Here is a 16,043-nt window from a genome sequence, read left to right as displayed (position 1 = left end):
ACTTCACTTGCTATCTTTGTGACCTTAGCTAAGTTACTTAACCCCCTGGTGTCTTATATCTAAAAATTAAATGAGCTAATTATTGAAAAGCACCTATTACTTAGTATAGTTATTACCATGGTCCTAACTTTTTTAGAAACAAAAGCATGGCAGGTTTTGTTTTTGTTTGTTTGTTTGTTTGTTTTTGTTTTTTTTTTTTTAATCAAAAATCTCTAATGATTAGTACCTTACGCTTGATGATGTCTTGTTTGTCAGCATTGTCAAGTCAGCCCAGTGGTTAGAAATGAGTTTCAGAACGCCAATGCAAACTGTCTGCCTCAATTCTTTTTTTCGTATCAAGTTCCTTTACCCCGTAGTTTTGTGGAGTTTTTTAAAGATTGATTTTTTTATTTAAAAGGCAGAGTGGCAGAAAGCTTCCGTCCACCGGTTCACTCCCCAAGGGGCTGCAACATTTGGGTCTGGGCCAGGCTGAAACCAGGAGCCAGGAACTGCATTCGGGTCTCCCGCATGGGTGGTAGAACCCCCAAGTACTTGGCCCATCCTCCTCTGCTTTCCCAGTTGCATTTGCAGGGAGCTAGGATAGAAATGGAACAGCGGGAGCTGAACTCTGATATGACATACTGGTGTCACAAGTGGCAGCCTAACCCACTATGCCACAATGGTAGCCTGTTCACTGTATTTTTATGTAGATAGAACTGGTACTTTTGTTCATCATTTTTCTTAGAATCATCATAATTCTAAGTCTCCATGACTCATTCTTTACACATACTGTCACAACTTTCATTTTAAGAAATGAGTTTTTCTTTTTGGTACCAATTCATCATTAATAATTGATGATGTGAGATCACCACAAGGAAACAGGGACAGCATGCTAACTTTTCACTTAGAAAACAGAAAGATATAAAGTGGAAAGTTTCTTATGCTGTATTTTCTATCTTATTATCGCCCCTACGCCACACCCCTACTGGCAATTCAGTTGTAAAGCTTTTGTTCCTTGTTCCTTTTGCAGCTTGCATTTTGGATTTTCAGTGTTTATAAGCTCCTCTAATAGAGGGTGAACTGGAGGAAAAAAGTACATCATTTTAGCTAATCTTGCTGGCTGTTCAAAACTCTGCTCCCTATTTCTGTAGATAACTGAGAATTGGTTAAAATGGCTCCAGCAGAATGAAAATGTATAATGTAATTTAGAAGAATTATGGTCAGACATCAGCGCTGAATGCTTTCATTCTTACAGCATGCTTGGGGCATTGAATAGAAAGTAGTTTGGAGGAAACACTGCAGAATTTGTTTTGATTGCCATCTCTTAGTTGGTTTTACTATAGTGAGAGAAAAATGGAGGCAAGAGTATTAGCCATTAAAGGTCATTTGGGAGAACGTTTACTTGGCAGTGAGTTCTCATTTTCTTCCTGCTTCTCCAGTTATTTTATTTCTCCCTATTGATTTACATAACCTCTTGTAAATATTTCTATGCCATAAAGCACCTAAGATACAACAAATGTTGCTCAATGTTTTTGTGTATATCTAATTCTGAGTGTGTTTTTTGTCAGAATTGCAGGAATGTTATGAAGTTGGTCACAAGCTATGTTTGAAATTATGTTTCAGTAATGTTAAAATAGCAAGGAAATTCATAACTACTTTATCATGTTTATAATAGTAAATTTTAGATTAAATATTGAAGTAGAATTTTTATTATACCCCCTTAAATTTTGAATACTCTTCTCCATATAATTGCTTCATTACTTAAGGGTATCGCTTAATGGCAGAATTTAGAGGAAAAATGTCTTGTTCCTATGTCCTAAAACTTGGGTGTCACACTGTAGCTTTTGCCTTCAAGCAGTATACTTCAAGCAGTATGTCTGCTCTGAGAAAGTGTTTGGTTAGGTTTTGTTTTGTTCTTTTGATACTGAAATCTAGAGTAAAAATCTTACCATTTTCTCCAAGTTTACTTTCATCTTGAATTTTGTTCATTAATAGTAATTGGAAATAACTTTTATATGTTTATTTTTAAAAATTTATTTAGCTATTTTGAAAGGCAGGGTTACAGAGAGAGAAGTAAGGACAGAGAGAAAGAAAGGTTTTCCATCTGCTGGTTCACTCTCAAAGTGGCCGAAGCCAGGAGCCAAAAGCTTCATCTGAGTCTCCCACATGGATGCAAAGGAGCCCTCTTCCTCTGTTTTCCCAGGTGTATCAGCAGGGAGCTTCATCTAAAGTAGATCATCTAGAGCACGAACTGTTGCCATCTGGGATGCTGGCTTCACAGATAGGTGGCTTAACCCGCTACGCCACAGTGCCAGCTCCTGGAAGTAACTTTTAAGCATTTTCTTAATTTTGATCAGACAGTTAACAGTAGCTCTTTTTCCAATGGAATTTTTAAAATCGTTCTTTTAGCTTTTTTTTTTTTTTTTAAGATTTATTCATTGTAAGGCAGAGTTAGAAACAGAGGGAGAGACACAGAGAGAGATGTTTCATCCACTGGTCCACTCCCCAAATGACTGCTAGTGGTTGTGGCTGGGCCAGGCCAAACCCAGTATCCTGCAACTCCAACCAGGTCTTTCACATGAGTGGAGGGGCCCAAGTATTAGGGCCATCTTCTGCTGCCTTCCCAGGCTTATTGGCAGGGAGCTGGATCAGAAATGGAACAGCTGGGACTCAAACCAGCACTCATATGGAATGCCAATATTGCTAGTGGCAGCTTAACTTGCTGCACTGCAATGATGGTCACCATTCTTACAGTGTTTTTAAAAGGAAGAGTTATGGGGCTGGCTTTGTGGCATTGTGAGTAAAGCTGTGTCTATGGTGCCAGCATTCCATTTGGGCACTGGTTCGAGTCTTGGCTGCTCCACTTCCCATCCAGCTCCCTGCTGATGTGCCTGGGAAAGCAGTGGAGGATAGCCCAAGACTTTGGGTCCCTGTACCTACTTGGGAGACTTGAAAGAATATCCAGGCTCCTCGCTTCAGGTTGGCCCAGCTCTGGCCGTTGGAGCCATTTGAGAAGTGAACCAGCAGATGGAAGACCTCTCTTTCTCTGCCTCCGGCCGCTGTAACTCTGCCTTTGAAGTAAAAAAAAAAGAGTAAGAGTTACACATCTGTTTCTGATTAAATTAATCCAGAATGTTTAACTGACTTTTCTTGAACCTGATTAGTTTTACTTAAGTTTTCTAATTTTGCGACTAATGTTATTTACCATGTCATTTATATATGTAAACACAAATGTGTATATATAAATATAATCATGCTCTCTCATACATGAAGGCTCCAGTTTATAAATAGTGATGTGCTTAGAATATCTAAAAATAGAAAATAAAGGCCGGCGCCGCGGCTCACTAGGCTAATCCTCCACCTAGCGGTGCCGGCACACCGAGTTCTAGTCCCAGTCGGGGCGCCAGATTCTGCCCGGTTGCCCCTCTTCCAGGCCAGCTCTCTGCTGTGGCCCGGGAAGGCAGTGGAGGATGGCCCAGGTGCTTGGGCCCTGCACCCCATGGGAGACCAGAAGAAGCACCTGGCTCCTGCCTTCGGATCAGCGCAGTGCGCCGGCCGCAGCACACCAGCTGTGGCGGCCATTGGAGGGTGAACCAATGGCAAAAAAAAAAAAAAAAAAAAAAGGGAAGACCTTTCTCTCTGTCTCTCTCTCACTATCCACTCTGCCTGTCAAAAAAAAAAAAAAAAAAAAAAAAAAGAAAAGAAAGATGTTTGAGTTCTTGATTGGCCCATATTCCTCTGCTATTTACCTATAGAGTTCCTTAGACCAATATTGAGTATAAACATAGGCTAAGAGCTGAGATAGATCCTGGAGGAAAAACATTAAATAGAACTTCTAGCTAATTGTGGTTTTTATATGTAATACCAAGACAATTTACCTTTGAGTCATTTCATAATTACCTGGTTTAGATACCTTTGTTTAAAATAAAAACATTACTGTTTTCTTGCTGTAGCTCAAAAGTTGGCCTGATGAGATTGAAAAAGCAAATGATAGCTTTTAAATGCATTTATCAGTATGATCATTGACATTTTAAAGTTATTATATATCTGCTAGTGTACTGTACATAAATAATCTCATTTAATTATGATGAAAATGTTATTCTCATTTTACAGATAAAGAAATTGAGACCCAGAGGTTAAGTAACTTGCCTAAGATGTCATCGACTAGTTAGGGACAGAGCCAGGGAGTCTCAACTGCATAGTCACTGGCCTGTTACCCAGACTGCTTCTATTTTATTTTATTTTTTTTATTTATTTATTTATTTATTTATTTTATTTTTTGACAGGCAGAGTGGACAGTGAGAGAGAGAGAGAGACAGAGAGAAAGGTCTTCCTTTGCCGTTGGTTCACCCTCCAATGGCCGCCACGGCCGGTGCGCTGCGGCCGGCGCACCGCGCTGATCCGATGGCAGGAGCCAGGAGCCAGGAGCCAGGTGCTTTTCCTGGTCTCCCATGGGGTGCAGGGCTCAAGCACCTGGGCCATCCTCCACTGCACTCGCTGGCCACAGCAGAGAGCTGGCCTGGAAGAGGGGCAACCGGGACAGAATCCGGCGCCTCGACCGGGACTAGAACCCGGTGTGCCGGCGCCGCTAGGTGGAGGATTAGCCTAGTGAGCCGCGGCGCCGGCCATATTTTATTTTTTTTTTAAAGATTGATTTATTTATTTGAAAGGCAGAGTTACAGAGAGGCAGAGTCAGAGAGAGAAAGATCTTCCATTTACTGGTTCATTCCCCAAATGGCCACAACAGCCAGAGCTGGGTTGATCTGAAGCCAGGAGCTTCTTCCGGGTTTCCCATGTGGGTGCAGGGGCCCAAGCACTTGGGACATTTTCCACCGGTTTCCCAGCCCATTAGCTGAGAGCTGGATTGGAAGTGGAATAGCCGGGATTTGAACCGGTGCCCATATGGGATGCTGGCACTGCAGGCAGGCTTTACCCACTATACCACAGTTCCGGCCGCTGCTTCTATTTTTTTTTTTTTTTTTAAGTGAAATACCTCTTTGTTTTGAGTTGTAAAGTAGAAGTATTATAAAGTTCATCAATATCAAAAGTGTACTTCTGTTAAATAATTATGTTTTCCTAACTGGTAATATATACAGTTCTCCCTTAGTGTGCACAGGGGATTGGTTCCAGGCCTCCCCTCAGATATCAAAATCTGTATATGTTTGAGTTCCTCATATAAAATGTAATATTTGCAAATAACCTATGCACATTATTCCATATACTTTTATTTATTTATTTATTTGACAGATGGAGTTAGACAGTGAGAGAGACAGAGAGAAAGGTCTTCCTTCCGTTGGTTCACCCCCCAAATGACCGCTGTGGCTGGAGCTACGCCAATCCAAAGCCAGGAGCCAGGCGCTTTTTCCTGGTTTCCCATGCAAGTGTAGGCGCCCAAGAACTTGGGCCGTCCTCCACTGCCCTCCTGGGCCACAGCAGAGAGGAGGAGCTGGACTAGCTCCTGGACTGGACTGGAAGAGGAGCAGCCGGGACTAAAACCGGTGCCCATATAGGATGCTGGCGCCACAGGCGGAGGATTAACCAAGTGAGCCACGGCACCGGCCCCTCTCCCATATACTTTAAAACATAGCTAGATTATTTAGAATGTAGGCTATTGTTATACTGTATTGTTTAGAGAATAATGACAAGGGGGAAAGATAGTCTATAAATATCCCAGACATACCCAGTGGTGGTTGTTGTTGGTGTTTTTTGTTTTTTGTTTTTTTTTTTGTTTGTTTGTTTTTTTAGTATTTTGCAGCTACAGTTGGTTGAAACTGGTTATGGAGCCCATGGATATGCAGGGCCAACTATATATGAATTTAAATTTCTGATTTTAATCAAATATATCCTATGTTGGATGTGTGAGATTTAGTATCAAAAGATGTGTGCAGTATCCTAACAGTGTGTTTTCCCTGGTGTGAGGTCACATATGAATAAAGTCATGTGTGGAGTACAGTTTAGAATTTTGTCTAAATAACTCACTGGTTCCTTGGAGAGTTCACTGTAGTCATTAGTCACTAGTCAGCTATCTGAGCCAAATATCTTAATTTGATCATTTAAGAGTTTAAATTTAATCTGGTATTGAATTATTGACATATCTTTTTCATCACATTTTGATTTCATATGTGTTTTTGTTGAAAACAAAAGGATAAATGGAAAGAACTTATACCTGGAATTCTCCCATGGTGTACTTGATGGAAATAAATTTGAGAGAAATCTAGCATATTGTATATTCCTACATTTTCTGTTTGTCTCAAAATTTTAAGACTTATGTAAAAGTTTGAACCAAAAGTGTTTTTTTTTTAAAGATTTATTTATTTTTTATTTGAAAGTCAGAGTTATACAGAGAGAGGAGAGGCAGAGAGGTCTTCCATCCAATGGTTCACTCCTCAATTGGCCACAATGGCCGGAGCTGCGCCGATCCGAAGCCAGGAGCCAGTAGCTTCCTCTGGGTCTCCCACGTGGGTGCAGGGGCCCAGAGACTTGGGCCATCTTCTTACTGCTTTCCCAGGCCACTGCAGAGAGCTGGATCAGAAGAGGAGCAGCCGGGACTAGAACCGGTGCCTATATGGGATGCAGGCACTTTAGGCCAGGGCATTAACCCGCTGCGCCACAGCGCCAGCCCCAAAAGTGTTTTCATGTAGTCTGAGAACTGCCATATTAATGTAAAGGCAATACCTTTCTTATTGCCTTTGAATGCAGTAATTATTTGCTTATGGCCTCCATTCCATCCACGCGTAAGGCTTGTAATGTTGTTATATATTTCAGAATTTAGTTGCTTCAGTGAATTTGAGTACTCTCAGTTATCAATTTCTGTATATCTCACAAAATTTATCATTACCAGAATTATATCATCTTTCAGGGCACATGGTCCAAAATTGCATTAAAGGAAATTAACACTTGTATCAATACAGAGATAAGGTTTTTAAAAGTAGGGTATATATCACTGATTGCTGGAAAAAATGGAACCATTTTTCTCTTAGTTTCTCTCTCAAGGTAAATATCCACTGAGGGCTTGGTTTTTTTATAGTTTTTTGTGGAGGTTTTTTTTTCCCTCTTATCAAACTAAAAATGCTTATTATATAAAATTTGAGCATAGAGAAAACAATAAAAAACTGTTTTCCTTTCCTTGAACATCTAGTATTGTACCTTTCAAAGATAAGATATATTTTTACCCAATAAAAACTTTGATGTTGGGGCTGGCGCTGTGGCATAGCGGATGGAGCTGCTGCCTGCAGTGCCAGCATCCCATGGGGGCCGGTTTGAGTCATGGCAGCTTCACTTTCGATCTAGCTCTCTGCTATAGCCTGGGAAAGCAATGGAGGATGGCCCAGGTCCTTGGGCCCCTGCACCTGCATGGGAGATCTGGAGGAAGCTCCTGGCTCCTGGCTTCCACAATAGCTCCAGCTATTGTGGTCAATTTGGGAGATGAACCAGCGGTGGAGGACCTTTCTCTCTCTCTCTCTGCCTCTTCTCTCTATGTGTAACTCCAACTTTCAAATAAATAAATATTTTTAAAAGCTTTGATGTTGTTATTTGCTATAAAAGGGAAGTTTGTTTTTGTCTTTTAAATCTATTTCTGGATGATTTCTAACTTAAGACAGTTTTTTGTTTGGACAACAAAAAGTTAATTGAGAATTATGTTTCATTACTTTGCAACAATAAAGAAAACAAATGAAATACATTATATGAGTATTCATAGAGAGCAGACTTCTTACAACATGAGCCAATGTAAATATAGTCAAGAAATGAAAAGCAAAAACAGAGTCAAAAATCAATGTCACAAAATCCATGACTTCAAAAAGGTTTTGGGAAAATAGAATTTAAAAGATAAGCTTATCTTGGTAAAAATCTGAACTGTGCAGTTTTTCCATAATGCGTACTTTTCACAAACTTTATGAGGTACCCTCATGGCACTAATAGTAGTAATAATAACAACATAATAATAGTAGTAGTAACCAGTTATTGTGTATCTGCCATGTACCAGGTGTTTTACATTCATTTTCTCATGTAATACTCCAGAATGCTATGACATGAACCTTACCTCTGTTTTACGTATGAGGAAACAGTCTCAGCTTGTTCATGATCACAATCTGAAAAGTGATAGAACAGATCCGTTTAACCTCAAAGCCAAAGTACATTACTCACAGAAGACTTTCTCAGGCCTTTTCTTAGAACCTTTCTACCTTTTTAAAGGCACAGTTCTATAATCCATCTGAGGAGCAGTACATCAGAGTGTGTGTGCAGGGGATGAAAGTGGAGAGACAGGATTCCTACTAGAGGTATGCAGGCTTACTGCAGTGAAGAGAGACTGCTGCCCAGGTTGCAAGAGAAAAACTAAAAATCTTGGGGCCAGCACTGTGGCACAGCAGGTATAGCTGCTTCCTGTATTGCTGGCATCCCCTATGGGTGCCAATTGGAGTCCCAACTGCTCTGTTTCTGACCCAGCTTCCCACTAAAGTGCCTGAAAAAGCAGGGGAAGATGGCTCAAGTGGTAGGGCTCCTGCCACCCATGTGGGAGACCCAGATGAAGCTCCTGGCTTTGACTTGGCCTAGCCCTGGCCATTGTGGCCATTTGGGGGAGTGAACCAGCAGATGGAAGATAGATGGGTCGATCTCTCTCTCCCTTTCTCTCTGTAACTCTGCCTTTCAAATAAATCTTTTAAAGAAAATTGTAAACTATTCCGATATGTGATTTTGAAAGTTTTATTGCTTATCTAGAAATTCATTTATATGAAACATATCTGAATGGTATTCAGATAAATGAAGTATTGGTGTCCACATTGTTCGATTATATGAAATATGTAACTCTTATTGTAGATATTTGAAAACGCTAACGAGGTACTTTGTTCTACTGTTATTGGGAATATAAGTTAGTTCAGCTTTATGGAGTGAGTTTAGTACTATAGGTATTCAAAATATGCAGTAACTTGTTGGTTCTGCATGCAAAAATCTATTCTGCAGAAACATTTGTACAAGTAGGTAAAGATATATAAATTTGCACTGTATCTTTATGATAGCAAAATATTGGCAATTATGCAGAAGTCAGTTGAATACTGGTGGTAAATCTGCATACAAATGTCTGTGCTACCTGAAAAAAGTTGAAAATGAATTGTATAGGATGATCCCATTTTGTTTGAAACACACAAAAAAATTACTGTGCAAATGAGTGTTTATATATATTGAGGGAAAAGCCTGGACATAGAAAATCTACACTGACCAGTGGTAGCCTTCAGTAAGGAAAGGACTTCAGTTTTAACTTCATAAATTATATACTTTTTTTATTTTATTTTTTAATTTTCAATTACCTTTATATACAGAAGATCAATTTCGCATATATTAAGTAAAGATTTCCACATTTTGCACCCACACTGAAACACAAAGTGTAAAATACTATTTGAGTACTAGTTATAGCATTAATTAAACACCTAAGAGTAATTGTGTAATAATTACAGAGTTCAACCAATAGTTTTAAGTAGAACATAAAATGCAACTTTTGTATTGTTGTGGCTTCCCCCCCCCAACCTCCCTCCCTCCCGTGGCCCTCCCTTCTCCCACTCCCTCTCCCATCCCGCCCTTCATCACGTTTCATTTTCAATTACCTTCATATACTGAGGATCAACTTAGTATATACTAAGCAGGGATTTCAACAGGCTGCACTCACACAACCGAACCAGGTATAGGGTATTGTTCGACTAATAGTGTTGTTTTTAAGTTTCATAGTAGAACACATTAAGGACAGAGATCCTACATGGGGAGCATGTACCCAGTGACTCCTGTTGTTGATTTAACAATTGGCACTCTTATTTATGACGTCAGCAATCACCCGAGACTCTTGCTATGAGCTGTCTAGGCTATGGAAGCCCCTTGAGTTCACCAACTCTGAATTTGTTTAGTCAAGGCCATATCACAGTGGAGGTTCCTTCCTCCCTTCAGAGAAAGGCACCTCTTTCCTTGATCGCCTGTTCCTTCTGCTGGGGTCTTGTTCACCAGGATCTTTCATTTAGGTTGTTTTTGCCACCGTGTCATGGCTTTCCATGCCTGTGAGACTCTCTCATGGACCTTTTAGCCAGATCCAAATGTCCCAAAGGTTGATTCTGAGGCAGGAGTGCTGTTTTGGGCATTTGCCATAAATTATATACTTTTACCAACACTTGTTATGATTTTTTTTAAACTCACACATATTTTGAACATAAACTTTGAAATAAATCTTAAATGGTATCAACTTAACCACTAATGTTTGCTTTATGTAAGATATTGTTCTGAAGCTTGAGTGTGCAACAGAATCACAAGGATAGCTTGTGAAAATGTGATTGCTGGTCCTTCACCCAGCTTTCCTGATTCAGAATGTCTGGGTGGTGGGAGCAGGGGCGGGAGCTGACAATTTGCATTTCTTTTCTTCTATATTTTTTTAAGATTTTTAAGGATTTTATTCAGTGAGAGAAATGCACAGGAAAGTGAGGGATTTAATTAGGAGAGAAAGAAGTCTAGAAGCTAAGTTGGGTCTGTACCAGGCAGAGAGCAGGCCAGGTGTCATGTGGAGCAAGCATGCAGGCAGGAAAGCAGAGGCAGGGTGGAGGCCATAAGGCCTCACGCCTGGAGGTGTGGTGCAACAAGGGTGCGCAACCCAAAAAGGAAGAGGCCCACCTTGCTGCAGGTCTTTTATCTACCCCCAAAGAGGAGTGGTTATGTAATCTGATTGTCAGGTGGGCGTCCAGGTGAGATCAGGTAGGGGCATGAGATCACACAGAGGGTGTGGTCTCTACCTTACAAACCTGATCAGTTTTATCCTATCTGCTGCCTGCATCATTCCCCCCTCAGAGAGATGCCAGACCTTAATATTAAGGGATGCTGAAGGGCGTAGAATCATCCTATCTTTTATAGCTGCTTCCTGTTTCTCAGGCCCTGCCTGTTCTGGGTCTGGAAGTCTCCATCTATCTCATCTAATGAATTTGTTTTATGAGCTGGAGAATTTTCAGTCACCACCAATGGCTGTGTCCCTTGCATGGTCAGTTATTCTTGGAAGTCATTGAGTTCTGAAACATAGAGGTTTGTTAATTAACATAGACAAAACCAGAACAAAACCAATTGCAAGTGGTGTGCCCATTAAGATGGAAAGAACTTATCTTACAGACTCCCAGATAGTGGATGCTGATAGGCTACCCTTATGTAGATTATAAAACCATTTAGCTTGAGCATAGAGAATTACAATAGAAGAACCTGTTAAGGAGTTTATTGTCAATAACAGCTTCCAGAGAGAATCAAAAGAGGAGGCAGGTACAGCATGTCTGCCTTAAGGTGCAACAGTCTTGATGTGACGAAAAGCAAAAGCTTTGCTTATCTTTTTGTTTTTGAAGGGGTATCTAAGATCTTAAATTGGCTTACAGGAATGTCTTGAGTTCACCTGTGAAGACTTAAGAGGTAGAAGTTTAGACAATTTGCATTTCTAAAAAAATTCCAGGTAATGCTGATGCTGCAGGTTCAAGACCACATTTTGAAAATGACTATTATGTAAAAGTAGTTTCTGAGAACTGCACTCCTACTGCTTCATAAAAACAAGCAACTTGAGAAGTTCAATAGGGCTTTTAACCATCCTTAGAGTGGAAATTTAGGTTCTACACTAAACATGTGAAACTCATTTTAGGGAATTAGAATGAAGTCCTAAGAGTGATATACTTCTTCCATGTTCAAAATAGAAGTTTTGTCATGTTTCCATAAACAACAGTTGTTATCAAGGAGTTACATTAGTTGAATGAGGGTTTAAGTTACCTAGTTATATTAGCATGATGATAGTTTAAGTTAGAGTATCACTTCTAAAAAACATGTTAAATGTCTAAGGAGAAAGTTTTAATTGTGAATGAGACTGTAATCATTAAATGACCTATTAAAGCAGTGAAATTGCATGTTTTTCCCTAAGGATCTGAAATGTTATCCAAACAGGTCACCCTTCCTGTCAATTCATAGGACTAAGACCTGAGGGGGGAAAAATCATTGGAAATGATAAGCTTGTATTGTATATCTTAAAACAGATAATTGGGGAGCAGCATTTAAACCTTATTTCTTTAGGATTTAGGGAGGGCTGGTAAGAGTTCTCTAAAATAAGCTTATTACATGGGAGTGGAGTACATCTAATTTTGCTCATTTTTAAAATAACATCTGGCTTGTCAAGGATGATTTAACTTAGAGAAATAGATATTAGTGGGTGCCAATCCAGAGCTCACGAAAGAACACAAAGTGATTCTGGGGTTGTGTGTTTTGTTTTCTTTTTTCTCACTAATGATCTTTGTGACATAGTATCCCAGTCAGGGAAGTCATATTGTCCTAGGTCAGATGGTGTCAGGTTGACTATTTCCTTCCATCATGTGCCACTCTACCCACTCCTGCTTGACACATGTAAGGTTCTGTTTTGTCACGTGACTGCTGTAATAGTTTGCATTATTCAATTATACTTTACATGTAGCATCTGCTAACAAGTAAATGATCAACTGTTGGATTAGATGGGTTTTTTAGTGAAGTAATTAATGGCATAATTACAAACATGAGTGAAAACATGCAAATATCTATAAAGAATTTAACTTCATATTCCTTTCTTTCTAAATGTCCCAGAATGGTGCACTTTGCATAGTGTTTGAAACAAAATTTCCCCGATTGCATTAGTCAAGTGATTGGGTGGCTTACAATAGCATTGTTAAGAACATGGGTTGCCAGGCTCCCATATCTGTTATCTCTCTGACAAAATCTTAATGGTAAGTTGATTCTGTGTCTTAATGTATCATTCAGAATGTCTGTGTGACAACTAATTGGGGTGTGCTAAGATTGACTTTGTGAATCATTATTATGTGTATCTTGCTTCTATGACAATATTTTAAAACACCCTCCTTAGGAATGTGGTATGTAGAGGCCACCAATGAAAGTGTAGTACACCTTTTAACAAAAAATTTTTTTCCTTTTAAGATTTATTTACTTATTTTAAAGGCAGAGTTACAGAGAGAGAAAGGGAAAAACGCAGAAAGAGATCATCTGCTGATTCACTCCCCCAAATGGCTGCAACAGCTGGAGCTGTGCCAATCTGATGCCAGTCAGGAGCTTCTTCCAGGTCTCCTATGTGGGCTCAGGGGCCCAAGCACTGGGGCCATCCCCCACTGGTTTCCCAGGTGCATTAGCAGGGAGATGGATGGAAAGTGGAGCAGCGAGGACTAGAACCGGTGCCCAAATGGGATGCCAGCACTGCAGGCAGCATCTTTACCTGCTGTGCCATAGTGCCAGCCCCTTAACAAAAAAATTTTTTAAATATTTGTTAAATCAGTATGGTAAACAACAATTCCAAAGCAAATAGTAAGTTTTCTTAATTTAATCTCTATAAATTGTTTTTAGCTAATTATTACAGTAGGAACATTTTGTAGTTATATTTATTTTAAAATAACAAATTTTTTAAAACTTTATTTGTTTGAGAGACAGAAAGAGATAGTGAGCTCCTATCCAGTGACTCACTTTCCAAATGCCCACATTGTCTGGGGTTGCCGAAGCTGGGAGCCTGGAACTCAGTTCTGGTCTCCCAAGTGGGTGACAGGGATCAAAAAGCCTGAGTCATCATTGCCACTCCCCAGGCCTGGAGTCAGTCTCCCGCCAGGAATTGAACTAGGCACTTCCATTTGCAGTGTGGGTATCCTAACTAGTGTCTTAACCACTAGACCAAACACCCATCTGCCTCCTCACCCCTAAAACATGTTTTTCCTTTTAAAATTGTTTGTTTCATACATTTAGCTATTGGAATATATGATTTTTCTCTCCATCAAATTAAGACTGATCTTTTTTTTTTTTTTTTTTTTTTTTTTTTTTTTTTTAAGAATTGGATTTGTGGGGCTGGTGCCGTGGCTCACTTGGTTAATCCTCCGCCTGCGGCGCCAGTATCCCATATGGGTGCCAGATTCTGTCCTGGTTGCTCCTCTTCCAGTCAGCTCTCTTGCTGTGGCCCAGGAGGGCAGTGGAGGATGGCCTAAGTGCTTGGGCTCCTGCACCCGCATGGGAGACCAGGAAGAAGCACCTGGCTCCTGGCTTCAGATTGGCGCGGTGCTGGCTGTGGTGACCATTTTGGGAGTGAACCAACGGAGGAAGGACTTTTCTCTCTGTCTCTCTCACTGTCTATAACTCTACCTGTCAAAAAAAAAAAAAAAAGAATCAGATTTTTTTTAATACTGGATAGTATTAAGAGTGATACATAGCTCCTTGGAGTATTCATCCTTTGTCCAAAGTGGACATTCCTTGTTTATAGATTATTCCTGCCCCATTTTGTCCAAACAAAACATAAAATGGATATAATAATAAGCACAGTTCAGAAAATAAAATACATTTAAAATAAGTTTAAAAGTTAAAATCGGGGGACTAGCATTGTGGTATAGTAGTTTAAGACTCAGCTTGTATGGGGCCAGCGCTGTGGCATAGTGGGTAAAGCCACCACTTGCAGTGCCAGCATCTCAAGTGGGTGTCAGTTTTGAGTCCCAGCTGCTCCAGTTATGATCCAGCTCTCTGCTATGGCCTGGGAAGGCAGTAGAAGATGGCCCAAGTCCTTGGGCTCCTGCACCCACGTGGGAGACCCAGAAGAAGCTCCTGACTCCTGGCTTCTGGCTTCAGAGCAGTACAGCTCCAGCCATTGTGGCCATTTGAGGAGAGAACCAGCAGATGGAAGACCTCTCTCTCTCTGCCTCTGCCTCTCTGTAACTCTGCCTTTCAAATAAATAAATAAATAAAAATAAATAAATAAATCTTAAAAAAAAAAAAAAAAGACTCTGCCTGTGGTGCCAGCATCCCATGTGGGTTCCAGTTCCTGTCCTGGTTGTTCCTCTTCTGATCCAGCTCTCTGCTAATGGCCTGGAAAAGCAGTGGAAGATGGCCTAAGTGTTTGGGCCCCTGCACCCATGTGTGGGACCTGAAAAAACCTCCTGGCTCCAGCTGTTGCAGTTATTTGGGGAGTGAACCAGCAGATGGAAGACCTCTCTATCTCTGTCTCTCCCTCTCTCTGTCTGTAACTCTACCTCTCATATAAATAAATAAATATTTAAAATAAAATGTTAAAAAGGGAAGCTAGCTCTGTGGTATAGTGAGTTAGGTCACCACCTACAATTCTAGCATCCCATGTGGGTACCAGTTCAAGTCCCTGCTGCTCCACTTCCAATCCAACTTCCTGCTAATGCACCTAGGAAAGCAGCAGATGACAGCCCAAATGCTTGGGCCTGCCATCCATGTGGGAGACCCAAAACAAGCTCTGGCTCCTGGCTTCAGCCTGGCCCAGCCTCTGCTGGTGCAGCCATTTGTGGAGTGAACCAGCAGATGGATGATCTCTAACTCTGACTTTCACAATGAATAAATAAATCTTTAAAAAAAAAAGTTAAAATGGAGTTTACAAAAGGAAATTAATAGAAAAATAAAATATGTATGGTTGATGCACGAGAAGCATACCATAAAGCAATCTATTAATTTGACTGTAAATTCTGTCAATAAACTCAAAGGTGAAAACGTGAACGTGTAAGAGCAGGGGCTTATCACTTCTTGGCCTTTTGGCTAAGATCAAGTGTGAAGAACAGGAGCTCATACTGTTACTTGTGTGCACATTGTTCATAAGCATTCCACCCTCCCACTAGAGTCTTCACCTCAAGAGATTATTAAAGGAAGTGAGCTAGGAGAAGGGAGAAAAAAAGAGAGATCAGAACTTTGGAGAATAGGGAGTTTGAAGCCACACCCAATTGTGGTGTATCTTCCAAGGAAGCTATTTCTACTATAAGGCTTAGTTTTTAAGATTCTCCTAATTTATAAGATGAAATAGTAATAAATCATTCAGGAAAGGTATTATTCCTGATATTGGAACCAAGAAATTTCTCCTGTGAACCCTCGTGGTGCAAGGTCATGTGGGCACTCTATGTACCATTCACAACCTTATTTAAAAAAAAAATATTTTATTCATTTGAAAGGCAGTTTTAAAGAAAGGAGAGACAGAGAAAGACAGATTGTCCATCCCCTGGTTAACTCCTGCAATGGCTGCAATGGCTGTGGCTGGGCCGAGCTGAATCCAG

General features: G+C 40.3%; 1 protein-coding gene and 1 long non-coding RNA gene across 20 annotated transcripts in view; one reads left to right on the top strand and one right to left on the bottom strand.

Annotated features, from left to right (window-relative positions):
• The window catches only part of LOC138844631 (uncharacterized), a 50,425-nt gene extending 40,707 nt beyond the window's left edge, over nt 1-9,718 (bottom strand). For 3 of the 4 annotated variants that reach the window (XR_011380758.1, XR_011380760.1, XR_011380757.1), the window contains exons 1-2: nt 9,579-9,718; nt 8,021-8,069 (exon numbers count right to left, since the gene is read on the bottom strand). This is a non-coding gene — a long non-coding RNA (uncharacterized lncRNA). Of the gene's footprint in view, nt 1-1,251; nt 1,317-8,020; nt 8,070-9,578 lie in introns of those variants that run through there. The other variant, XR_011380759.1, reaches the window with a different exon arrangement.
• Nucleotides 1-16,043, top strand: part of PRORP (protein only RNase P catalytic subunit) — a 154,660-nt gene that overhangs the window by 54,858 nt on the left and 83,759 nt on the right. The gene's annotated exons all lie outside the window — the stretch shown is intronic.

This window comes from Oryctolagus cuniculus, chromosome 12, assembly GCF_964237555.1.
Source record: "Oryctolagus cuniculus chromosome 12, mOryCun1.1, whole genome shotgun sequence".
Lineage (NCBI taxonomy): Eukaryota > Metazoa > Chordata > Mammalia > Lagomorpha > Leporidae > Oryctolagus > Oryctolagus cuniculus.
The sequence above is the reverse complement of the archived record's forward strand: the minus strand, read 5'-3'. Positions and strand labels throughout refer to the sequence as shown.